The 13518-nt window shown below is 41.7% G+C and overlaps 1 protein-coding gene across 5 annotated transcripts in view; it reads right to left on the bottom strand.

The window, feature by feature from the left end:
* The window catches only part of SLC39A10 (solute carrier family 39 member 10), a 59512-nt gene that overhangs the window by 41378 nt on the left and 4616 nt on the right, over positions 1-13518 (bottom strand). The window contains exon 1 of one of the 5 annotated variants that reach the window (XM_082235960.1): positions 7147-7161. The exons of 3 other annotated variants lie outside the window; for them this stretch is intronic. The gene's annotated coding sequence lies outside the window, so the exon portion shown is untranslated. Of the gene's footprint in view, positions 1-3681; positions 4270-7146; positions 7162-13518 lie in introns of those variants that run through there. One more of the 5 variants, XM_082235959.1, reaches the window with a different exon arrangement.

Below are 13518 nucleotides of genomic sequence, written 5' to 3'. Positions count from 1 at the left end.
TGAAGCTGCGCTGAAAACAACACAAGATCAGGAACTCTTTGTGAGCTTCTCTCTCTCTCTCTCTCTCTTTTACAGGAGGGTCATCAACTCTGAAAGACTTACAGTTGCTGTTGCACAGGAGGAATATAGGTCAGGACCCAAAGAACTGTTGGAGCTAATTCTATAAGCTTAAGAGGACTAGCTTCCCCCGCATCAAATATGTGGGGGGGGGGCGATGTTGCATGGCAAAGTGGCTGGAGAATTTCCAAAGACGTTTGTCATTTTTCTTCTCAAGATGAAGAAGTCCCATTAATGAGTCGGATCCAGTTACTAAAGTTTCTGTTTACACATTCAACATGTCTTATTCTTTTTTTTATAAGATATTTATTAAGATTTTTTAAAAATATTGCAATACAAAATGAAAAAAAAAATACAAAATAAAAATGTTTAAAAACCACTCCATTTTTCTATTACTTATTTTCCTTAGCTTGTTTCCCGGACCTCCTCATACCTCCCTTTTTTGTATTCCAGTTCAATTTCTTGGCTCAGCAAATCCTTACCCTCTTTGTTTATCCTAATCTTTGGCCTTAAAATAGTAACATTAGATTTTTCCCTATTAACAACCCATTTTTCATATTCCCTTAAAGCATTACAGCTGGAAACCACTTAATTTCTATCCAACATCATTCTAACATTCATTAATTTTACAATATTTCTGTAGATAGTCTTTAAATTTCTTCCAATCTTCTTCCACCGACTCTTCTCCCTGGTCTCGGATTCTGCCAGTCATTTCTGCCAGTTCCATATAGTCCATCAGCTTCATTTGCCATTCTTCCAGAGTGGGTAAATCTTGTGTCTTCAACATGTCTTATTCATTCATTTATACAGGGAATGCTATGTCATAACTAGCTGGGATAAAATAACCTTTTTTTTTTTACTTTGTCTTGCAGGAACTAACTGATCCTGGGGGTCCGATCTGACTATACGACCCTTGTCTTGGTGACTGTATTAGGCTGTATTTTCCATAGAATCATAGAATTGTGGAAGGGACCACGAGGGTAATCTAGTACAACCCCCTGCAATGCAGGAATCTTTTGTCCAGTGTGGGACTTGAACCCACAGTCTACTGACTGAACTATCCCTGGAATGATGTTGGATTGCTAATTTTAATAATATGGCGTTCTCTATTCTATTTTATAGGGACACAGGTGGCGCTGTGGGTTAAACCACAGAGCCTAGGGCTTGCCGATCAGAAGGTCGGCAGTTCGAATCCCCACGACAGGGTGAGCACCCGTTGCTTGATCCCTGCTCCTGCCAACCTAGCAGTTCGAAAGCATGTCAAAGTGCAAGTAGATAAATAGGTACCACTCCAGCAGGAAGGTAAACGGCGTTTTCGTGCGCTGCTCTGGTTCGCCAGAAGCGGCTTAGTCATGCTGGCCACATGACCCAGAAGCTGTACGCCGGCTCCCTTGGCCAATAAAGCGAGATGAGCGCCGCAACCCCACAGTCAGCCACGACTGGACCTAATGGTCAGGGGTCCCTTTACCTTTTTATTCTATTTTATGTGAACTGCCTTGGGTGGAATTTTATTCTTGAAAGGCGGTATAGAAATTCTTTTACTCAAAGAATAATAATTAACTAAATAATGAACCCAATACAAACTGCCAGTTGAAATGGAAGAGCATATTTTAAACTAGTCAACATTTTAAACAGTAAAAAAACAACACCACCTTAGTTTGGTTAGTGCTGCTAATTAGTTTCAACCTTTTAAGATTTAAAAGAATGATGGTTTGACTGGAATCAAAAGATAATGGGTAGAGATTACAGAAGAGCCCATAATAATGAATTCAGAAGATTTGACCAGAGCAAAAATAAAAGATTTGATGTATTTTGCTATTAATATGAGAGTGCTCTGAAGATTTATAATGCATACAAAAACCTGTATGGATGTTGCAAACTAGAGTAGATAAAAACTGGTGCACTTTTAAAAGCTAAAATTGGGAGTTTTAAAGAGCTGTTCCATTACATGTTGCTTTTTAACAATGGTGTGAATCCTGATTTTGTATAAACATGTTAAATTCTACACTTCTCTCATAAAACTGAACTCATGAATCTCAATCAAACACACTGGGATGGACACAGATTTGTCTGTTCAGGAGAGCAAGGCCGCTTTGCGTGCAGAAATGGCATTTTCTGACAGTGCAAAAAAAGAAAAGAAAGTAAGGCAGAGGTTTTTCAACCTTTTTGGGGTCCACGGCTCCCTTGACCAACTACCTTTTTTCTGAAGCACCCCTGTGGGACTCAGCTTAGTTATGCCAACCCTTGCCTGCAAAGCTGGAAGCCCCTCACCTCTTTTCAAACACCCTCCCCTTGTGGAGTATTCCCTCAACCTCTTCTCCCCTCTCCTTGGGAGTCCACTGGGCAGCCGCAGCTGCCGTCCCTGGTCTCTGAGCTGCCCCTCTGCCCCCAAGAGAGGTGCCAAAGAGGCACTGCCCCACAGGGGCACCCCCTGCCCAGCCCCAGAGGCACCATTCGCCTGGGGAGCTTGTAGCCAGGGCTGCTACAACAAACAGCTGTGCAAGCCTTTGGGAGGCAGAGACGTGAGAGGGCATCAGAGGAGGAGGGAAGGAAAGAGGGACAGAGGCCAGTGTTGCCTGCAGCTCCCGGACCATCAATCAAGGCACCTCAGGGTGTCATGGCACACTGGTTGAAAACTGCAAGGCAGTCACGTAAATAAGCTCACAAACCCACTCAATGATAGCCTAATTCTCCATGCAAACAAAAAACAGTATCTGACCTTCAAGTGCATGAAATTATAGGCAGATACAAAACGTCTCTAAGCGGATGCAATGGTGTAGTAAAAAAGGCATTTGGGATGCACAGCCAGAGATATCGATTGTGTTGCTAGATTGTATAATTCCTGCATTTGGTTGCAAACCAACTTGCTTTAATTGTCATAGCAACAGACCAGTATGCACATTTGCACAAGAAATGCATGGACTACACTACGGGAAACCCGTTATAAATGTTATTCCCACTCTCCCCACCTGCTGATTTAAGGCTGCAATCCTGTACCCACTTACCTGGGAGTAAGCCCCAGTGAACTCAGTGGGACTTAGTAGACATATATAGTATTGTAATCCGTATAATCTTAACTTTATCTACCCTGTCTTAAACTTATACAAATATATTTTAAAATTGTTTACAGAGGATGGCCTTTTTTATAAATAGCAGTGTCTCTTGAAACCCAATACATTTTGTAAATCTGCATTCTTGCGTATGGATTTGAAAAATTTTATTAGATCAAAGATAAATTATACTTTGTTATGTGTTACTCCATCTCTATGTCTACATTTTAAAACTCCTTTTAAAACTGGTAGTAGTGAGCAGACAAAGTAGTAAAACAGAAATAAACAAAAACAGAAATAAACAAAGCAAAACCTGTTTTCACTTCCCATTTGAATTTTTTAAATATAATTTAAAAGGATATTTCTATTAACACATTCTGTATTTACTGCATTCTGATCACATCCATTACCTAATTAGACTATTACAACTTTTAAATAAGAAATACCACATTTCTGTGTATTAGCATTACATGTACCACAATATTATCTTCCTGAAAAAGCAACATGTTTACGTTTGTCCATAAGTAAACTAAATACAGTTTAGTTTTGTCACATTTTGAAATGTTTTACTCACGGTTTTTCGCAAAAAGTTCTAACTTGAATTCTGCACAGAATATGCAGCCGTTTGAATAAATCAATGCACTTATCTATCGTTTTCCTTCAACTCATCCCACTAACAGCATTGGTCCACTTTAATTCTTAACAATGCGAACCCCTTCACAAATTCTTCTCAGTATTATTCAAACATATCATGTGCTTGGAGAAGGGTTTTTTGCCTGAAGTCACCACACACAAACCAATGAACTCATGTAACTTCACACTTCTATGATTAAAGAGCATAATTCATTGAACATGTATTTTATACGACTGGCCGGATTCAACTAAACTGTTGCCCTAGCGGAAGTCAACTATCACCTCAGCATAATGCTGTATTCCACCCAGCAAGTTATGGGCATTAATGTTCCACAATCAGGGTTAGAAACTCTTGATATATAAGCGAATTGCCAAATGGCACCTTACCTAGGTCACCACAATGGTATGTCTAGGCTAGGGCTGGGTGATATATTGATTTATCATCCAAAACTGCTTTGAAATCCATACTGTGATATCGGTCTCATCATTTTTGACCTGGCGATATATTGCAAAATGAACCATGGAAAGAAGGGAAGGGAAGTCACAGAAATCTTAAGGATGCAAAATGAGTATCTTAAATTGTAAAACAGAAACCTTAATGCTAATTGTATACAAAAGAGAGAGAATCAAGCCCTCTCCTATCTACACAGCCCAGCCCTAGGTCCCATGTCTCAGTTACACTGAAATCAGGGTTCAAAATTAGCCTGGTGCCAGGTGCATTTTGCACCTAGCTATTGGCCAAGTGAAGATGCCTGGGCACCAGGATGGGGCCTGACATCTCCACCATCTGGTTGGCTGGCACACAACAGCATTTATTTATTTATTTATTTGCTGCCTTGCTATGGCGCAAGTCAGATTTTACCTAGAGCTGACAATATACACAATTCATTTTCAGCTTTGTAATTTGTTTTTTTTTTTTTTAAGTGCCTAAAAATTCTGTTAGTGCGTCTGAAACCTATGGCAAATAGCTTTTGTATCTCAGTTTCTAACACTGACTGAAATGTAACCAAAATGGCATATATAAGGTTGTGTCCTGTGCCCCTATTCCTGTTCCAAGACTAAGGAAGTCAAAGCATCATATCCATGGCAGAATCAAGATTTTAAAAATCCAAAGTTAGGATCAAGTACATTTCCTAGTTAATAATGCTATATATGGGAGTCCAATATTTATCTTAAATGAAAAAAGGACAGGATAACTTTGGGGCCAAGTTTTTCCTTCTTTGATTCAAGCCAACCGCCTTGTAAGATATGTTTAAATTACACATTTCAATGAGAAACTGGCATAGCACCCCACAAATCCTTAAAAGATGTTGGAATGTGTAATTACCTAAAATACTGCTTAACACAGGACAATTATGGTCCTGAATGCCTTAGCTTGCTGCATTCCACCTCTTTGCGCTAAGATCCAAAATACAAAGTTGAATATGAGGTGTTTGACATAGCAGAAAACGAGATGAAAATTATAAATGTTCACTTACATCCCCATAATTGCATCCAGGGAGGTAAGCCTTTATGTTTTATAGCTTGTCTTTGCCTGAAGATAGCGTAAGTGGATATATTTCGCCCCCAAAAGCTGTATGCTTAGAAGTAGCGAGATGAGCTTCATGGCTGAGTGCTCATTTCCCCCATCTCCAGAGCTAATACCACCCAGGATTTCATTGCAAGTTCTGGATATCCTCTGGGATTTTCAGTATGTGAAATTTAATAACTTCATGCAGAATTTGAATTTTCTAGGGAGCCCAAGCTTGTTAATATTTAGCAATTATGGGGAAGATTGCAATTACAAAATATATACTGGGCACCTGCTCTTCCTTTCTAATCTCCAATTTTCACCATCCTACTAACATTACTTTGTCCTCACCTTCCTTCCTCTTCAAGTCAATAATCTTTCAAAATAATTTTTAAACACTCAATTTTCATAAACGAATTTGTATGTTTAATGCAGCTTGACTAAAAATCTGAATACAAGTATGTTAAAAATAAACTTGGTAGGTTTTCTAGATGGCTACTGTTTATAAAGATATGTCTTTAAAACAGCCTACCGCAACCTGGTATCTACCAGATTATGATGGACTACAAATCCCATCATCCCAGACTATTGGTCACGCTGGCAGGGCTGATGGGAGCCAGCGCCGGATCTCAAAACAATGGCCACATGCACTTACATGTAGTGTAGTAGCAGATAACAGCAACATATACTTGTTTCTATAGGAGCATATTCAATAACAGACAAGGCATTTGTATTTCAGAGACGTCAGCTGCAAGCCCAAGGTATTTTTGCCATAGCCTTTGCCAGCCCTGTTCTAAGCAGGGCTTGCTTGTGTGAACTAACAAACTACTTGGAAAACACACATACACAAAACCTTATAAAAGCATGCCATTGATTTGTGCGTGCCACAGGCATCGGCTACTAGGAATCTTGGGACAGTGGAGATTCCCAAGCACTCCTTAAATAGATGTGATCACAACCACCATATTCAGCGCTGAAGGGCATCATCAGTCTCGAGGTTTTTAAAAGATGAAAGTATTTGCATTAGAAAGGCTCGGCTTCTAAGACAAAAAACCAATGCGAATTTTCAGGAAATGGGATGACACTCAAATACAGTAGTACCTCGGGTTACATACGCTTCAGGTTACGGACTCCGATAACCCAGAAATATTACCTCGGGTTAAGAACTTTGCTTCAGGATGAGAACAGAAATTGTGGAGCGGTGGCGCAGCGGCAGCAGGAGGCCCCATTAGCTAAAGTGGTGCTTGATGTTAAGAACGGTTTCAGGTTAAGAACAGACCTCCAGAACGAATTAAGTTCTTAACCCGAGGTACCACTGTACGATTAAATATGCATTCTAAAGGCTCGTCATTTCAGTTTCTTCCAATTCAATTGCACATTTATAGCAACTAAAGCTGAGCCTGCCTCAATTCCATTTTTAAAAAAAATAAAGACAGAAGGTAGCATATCATTTTGCTTGCACGTTTAGTATGGGTACAGACATAACGTAGCAGGAATGTCAGCAGGCATAACAAAGAGACACAACTGTGTTAAAATTAGACTGACATCAGCAACCCAAGGCTGAAATCCTATGCACTCAGCTGGGAGTTGAGTCCCACTGAACTCAGTGTGTATTCCCTTACAGGTAGACATTAAAGAACTGCAGTAAGCCAGATTGGTGGGGCAAAACAACTTATTAACTAATTTAATTATTCACTTGTCATAAATTCTTGCTTAGCTTAAGATGCATTACAACTGACTGAAACATGCGTGCACATCTCTCCAATTCAAGCTGAGCACGTGTACTCCTGCCACTGAATAGCACTGTGCTTAAGGCAAGCAGATGTTAAAGCACAATGGCTGTTTCATACAAGCGAGTCATTGCTCATCACAAGGCCTATTATCCATCATACATACATGAATTTCATCTAGATGTCTAAATAAAAAAAATCCTTCCAGTAGCACCTTAAAGACCAACTAAGTTAGTTCTTGGTATGAGCTTTCGTGTGCATGCACACTTCTTCAGATACACTGAAACAGAAGTTTCCAGATCCTTCTATATAGTGAGAAGGTGGTGGGAGGGGTATTACTCAGAAGGGTGGTGGGAATGGGAGATTGGCAGATAGCTGAGATGAGCCTGTTGATTACTCTTGACTGTAATAGGTCTTACAGGAAAAGGCAAGGGGTGAGAAGGTGAGAAATGGCTTAGTCATATATAATGAGATAAGAATCCAATGTCTTTGTTCAGACCAGGTCTCTCCATGGTTTTAAGTTTGGTAATGAGTTGCAATTCAGCAGCTTCTCTTTCCAATCTATTTCTGAAATTCCTGCTTCCTTCCTGTTAGCACTGGAGAAAAGCAAACCATGATCCTCGACTTAAGTGTTATGCTTGAACCAGAGCGAATTATAATTTGTTTCACTCAAAACAAGCCATGATCTGTAGTTAAGTTCTTTTGGCTTAATTCATTGTGGCTTTTTTTTTTAAAGTGGTGGTAGTGAAATAAACCACAATTCCTGATGCTAAGCCAATAAAAGTAGTCCCCACCCCCCAGCGCTAGTGGGAGGAGTGAAACAAGTGGGGGCGCAGAGAGTGTATGTCCACGTCTTGCTTTTTCTTTTTGCTAGCTTTTTTATTATAAATAAATTTGGAAACAAGATACATAAGATAAAATGGGATCAAGTCATCCCTGGGCTCCTTTGGGAAGAAGGGCAGGATGAAAACCTAATAAATAAAACAATAATCCCCATCAGCTCTGTTTTCTTTTTGTTAATGATCCATTACAATGTTAAAACAAACAGAAGGTGAAATCCAAGTTGCACTCAGAAGTCCATTGATTTAAATGGGTATAGTCTAGTTGAATATCAAATAGAAACTTTCTCTTTCCAAACATGTTTATAAAAGTTGTTATTTTATGCATCATGGATTAATTTCAAAAAATCATCAGAGTTCCAAAGGGCTTTGGGTCAAATGCTCTGAAATAGCTTGTTAACTTTTCAAAGCTGAATGAAGTTGCACTGTATTAACAGACCAATGCTTTTCCATTTATTTTGTGCTCCAGACGTGGGGATGGGGTCAGGAACCGTATACAAATCAGAACTGTATACAAATTATTATTTTTTGGTAGAATCAACCTTTGCGTGTGTGCGCCCACACCCACCCCTTCCTAGTCTATTTTTGCAACTGCAGGATCTGAGCACTTTTTCATCTGTACAGCTGTATGAATTGGCTTTGCACCTTGGAGTGCAGTATTTTCAAATTTTCATGTAGAAGCAGCTTGACTTTGACAGATTTATTTTCTTACATATTTAAATTTGCGTTAATACACTGTCTATGCACACTGTAATTAGATTCCTGCTTTCAGGCAAAATTGGGGAAATCAAGTTAATTTTCTGTTCAATACATGTTGTGGGAAGACTGAGTTGCAATATTCCATTCTTTATGGAATCATACTCCATAGAAATCAACAAGCAGTTCCAAAGACAGTGGTACCTCGGGATAAGTACTTAATTCATTCCGGAGGTCCATTCTTAACCTGAAGCTGTTCTTAACCTGAAGCACCACTTTAGCTAATGGGGCCTCCTGCTGCCGCCGTGCCCCCGGAGCACGGTTTCTGTTCTCATCCTGAAGCAAAGTTCTTAACCCGAGGTACTATTTCTGGGTTAGTGGAGTCTGTAACCTGAAGCGTATGTAACCTGAGGTACCACTGTAGCTGACTTAAGACATAGCTGTAATGTAGGCCCGTGACACAGCCATTTATTTATGTACAGTGGCTGGAATCCAAAGTTCTATGCATATGCCCAACAGCTTTCATGCATGTACCACGTTCTCCAAATTTCTCATTATAATTGCAGGTCCTTGTGTTTGATTTTAAAGTGTTTTAGGATGTCCTTTGATTTTATGAGGATTGCAAGTGCTGTGGAAGAAGGGGCCTAGGTTCTCCAGAATACAGATATAACCCAGACCCATAGTATTTGGATCTCAGGCCCACCCCTTTTTAAACCGTATGACTGCTTTGTTGCCATAAGAGCACCATGATTTTTTATGAACATCATCAATGTACATGGTACTTTACAGCTCCATAAACAAAGAGGTCCTGTGCCATCTAGGCAGAAGTTTCTGCATTATAAATGAAGACTTGCTGATTATCTAAATCAGTAGCCACGAAACTTGCTATTAGGAACAGTACAAATAATAAATGGTTGATTTCGCCCACCTTGGTTTTAGTATTATCAAATCTGAAACACAGAACGGTATGGATCCTTAGAACTGTGGTTAGCATTTTACATGAAGCATTTCCCCATCTTTAATATACTTTTCCGATATATGCAGACACTGAGTATTTTCCAGGAGAACAGTTTATTGAGCACTCATCCTGACTGCTTTTGTACAAAGTTTGCAGAGAAATTAGACACCAGCTATTTACTGAGTACTTATTCTGACTTTTTTTGCAGGGAGGTTACATGACATTGTGTCAAATGTTATTCCCCTCTTCCAGCACACTTCCCCACCACTTTCCTTATCCACTTTTAAAGTACTAGGTTTGTTGCTCAAGAGCTCCAAATTCAACTTTTATTGTACAACCAGAACCTGCTGGTATGGGACTGAATCCCAGATGAAAATAGTAAGCCTGTAAGTGCCTCTGATAGCTGTTCTATAACCTGGCCTGCGATTCAATACTTACCTTCTCACCTAGTAAGAGTAATAATGGTCTGGGGTTCAGTACCAAAGTAGCAAGCAACCTGAACCTAAGCTTTCCCTATATTCTCAGGAGTGAGGCCATTTGACCCATGAGGCCATTTCCCAAAACCATGACCACCTGTCCACACCTGATGTCTTATGTGACTGTTAGGTATAAAAGGCAGGTAGGAGTGTGACCATCAGTGTATAATTGGGAGCCTCAAAATATATTCACCAGCTGAGCCCTGGGTACAGCAGGCAGTCAAGTGATTGACAGAGTGAGTTTCCCAGGAGGAACACTGCAGCACAGCTTATCCCAGCAGAAAGCAGAGCTTCAAAGCAACACTTTTCAGCAGACTGGTGGTAACTTCAAGCCCAAGAAAAATTGGCCACCTAATGACATAGCAATCAGCAGGATGACACACCCCATCCACCATTCAAAATAGCCCACTGTGGCTGGCAGGTAGCGGGATCTAGGAACTGGTTGACTGGTTCAGTTCCACACCCGTACTACAGCTTATGCAATAAGAACCTGAACTATGTGTGCATTTCTCTAGATCATTTTTCTAGCGGCAAAGAGCCAGGAACCCTTTAAGAATTAGAAGCTTGGCCTAAGTACACTCATCATCAGTACTGCATAAATGTGTTCTGGGTCCTCATCTTTTAGCCATAATAGTCAGGACAATGTGCTCTGAGGCAGAGGGAACAAGCCAAGTGCTCAACACCATAGCAGTGAGAAAGGCAATGGTAGGAATGAAGGGCAAGAAGGTTAGGCAAGAAGGGCAGGAAAAGGGCAACTATTGCCAAACTCCCTAAAAATAAAGTCTAGAAAATGTGCAAAGCTGCTTTGGGAGATGTATGTGCCCTCCCGAACCATGAAAAATCAATATGCAGTACAGAGGTGTATGCAAATTTCCTGAGCCAGTTCAACCTATTCTTTCATGTCCAGAGTAGTAACACTGTCTGCCCAAAGACCTACATCATAAAATGTCAAGATTAAACTCAGTACACAGAGGCACAATTAAACTTTTTATTTGGGAAAAACAGTTATGAAAAAAGAAGGAACAGAAGATTCCCAGATGGTAGAACACTGCCCACAAATCACATTTGTTTGTTAATGTGCTTTTATTAAGCAAACAGCTTGCTGAAGCTGTTACAGAAATCTCTTTAGTACAATGTTATGCAGCCTGCTCCTACTCAGGGTTACCTAGAAGTAACTCACTGTGTTCAGTGACAGGGCGATTTAGGATGCAATCCTACACTTATCTGGGAAAAGGCCCAATTAGCCGACAATCTAATGAACACTTACATTAAGATTTACTTCCAAGAACTCACAGGATCAGGCAGTGTATACTTTGGGATTAGAACAGTTTGTACTAGCACCTTAACTTCCACTTCACATTCCCTCCCCCTCCAAACCAATATTCATTAGTACATCAAATATTACTTGTCTAGTAAGATTTATGCTACAATCCCCCTACAATCTAGACTACGTAATCTGTAGCTCAATTCTGAAAACCAAGGCTGGACTAATTTCTAAAAAGGCCTAGCTACAGAAGGCAGAAAGAAACCTATTAAAAACTCTTCCTGACCCTGACTGGTACATTTAACAAATCATAGAGGATATTTTGTCCTTTTTTGCTGCCAAGTGCAATATTAGCAGCATCAAACGAAGCCAGCATTACAGGACTTGACAAAGACACCCCACTTTATACTTTTTTAAAGATCTACTTAAATTTCTTTCCTATATTAATAGTTCAAAATCACACACATACAAGCAGCTGCTATACTGACAAGGGGAGTTTTGTTTTTAACAGCACATGCTGGTATACGCAATCAATGGTATTGTATTGTCACTTTTTAGAAAAGTGCCACCGTTGGTATGCCACTTTTGTTAAGTTTATTAAAAAGATGTCAGCTGCATCCCTGAACACCACAGTCCTGTTATGTCATTGCAATATTTGGCTCTACCAAAACAAGCCACCCACAGCCTACTTTCCATCTGCAGCAACTTGATCACAGATGCCACAATTCACCCAAAGAGAAGCAGCTACCCTTGCTGGGATTGGGAACAAACATGCACTCAAATGAAGTTAGCCTATTTGCACTGCACTATTTGAATCAGGATTCTTCTGCAACTAACCACACGTTAAACACACTAGAGCAGGACTGGAACCAGTTGTCCTTTGTAGCACTAGTCTTTTCATCACATCCAGGTTAGGGCACCATATTTTGTGGTTTTATATTTTGATTTTGTTCTGTGAACCGCCCCGAGACCTCCAGGTGTAGGGCAGTATATAAATTCTAATAATAATAATAACAACTACTGAGGCTCATTTTCTACCACCAAGTTCTTTCTTCTCGATCAGTGCTGTTGCGGTTTAGCAATATCCTTATGGCAATTTATTTCAGCGTGGTTTTCTTAATACTTTTTAAAAAAGAATTGGGGTGCAAGATACCGCAACAACTTCAGGGATGGGAAAGCAAGCCATTGCCCTTGAAATCTGGTAAAAACAAATTCTTGGGGGTATGCTGCGTTTCCCAACTTCGTTGGGTCTACCGATTCCCGATTGGTCAGGCCAAGCAAGAGACCCCAACCAGAAGCAAAACAGAAGCTTGATCGTTTATTGAGAAGGGTTCAAACCTCCACACCTCGGAGAAGAGAAACAAAGGGCTGACAAGGTTGTTGTTTTTTTTAAGTTCCCACGGCGAGCATCCCAACACCAAAGACACTGACACACTAAGGTGCAAGACGTGCGCTGCAGAGAACCCAAACACAGCAACGAAGAAGACCTTCAGGGCAGAGAAACCATGGGCAGCCACAGTGGGTTGCTGTTTTGTTCTTTTTCTTTCCCCCAGTGCTTTGCCAACCTTTCAGTGGGGTGGGCCAAAGAGATTACCTACCATGAGCCCCGAGAACAAAAGAGGGCAGCAGCAGCACCCGTGGGCCTTGCACCGCGCACCCACCACCAACACGTGGGCCAGGCCCGATCGCTTAAGCCCTGCAGCTGGAGCATGTGAGGGAGAAAAGAGGGGGGGGCGGGCGGGCGGCGCGGCCACGAGGCCCACCGATGCTGGCGGCGCCCTCTCCTCCTCCCCCCAAAAGAAAACAGGGTGAAGGAGAAGGGCGAACCTCCAATGCCGGTTTCCGAAGAACCACCGCCGCCTTGGGAGCAAGAGCCTTTTGTCTGCTTCGCCTTCTCCTCAGCCACACCTGAGGAGGCAGCTTAGAAGCAGCAGCAACAAAGAGGCCCAACGGGCGCTTCGTCTCTCCCCCCCCCCGCCATTGCGACCCCCCCCCCACCCGCTTCACCTGAGGGAAAAGGATGAGAAGGGGGTGGCGGGCTGTGTGGAAAAGACCCCCCCCCGGCCAACACAATCCCCTCACACGTTATCCTCGTTTCCTTCCGACGCCCGCCAAGCCCCCTTAGCAACAGTGCTGGGGGGGGGGGAGGCAGCGAGGCGGCGGCGGGAAACGGCAAACCAACCCCACCTCATTTTCCTCCACAGGCTGGCGAGGGGCCTGCCCCGCCGCGCTGCGGATCCCACCTACCTACCTCCCCCCCACCCACCCCGCTCCTCTCGCCATGTCGCCGCCGCCTCAGAGCCGG

The sequence above is a fragment of the Podarcis vaucheri genome, assembly GCF_965113315.1.
Source record: "Podarcis vaucheri genome assembly, chromosome: 1".
Taxonomy (NCBI): Eukaryota; Metazoa; Chordata; class Lepidosauria; order Squamata; family Lacertidae; genus Podarcis; species Podarcis vaucheri.
This window is presented reverse-complemented; position numbering and strand designations above follow the sequence as displayed.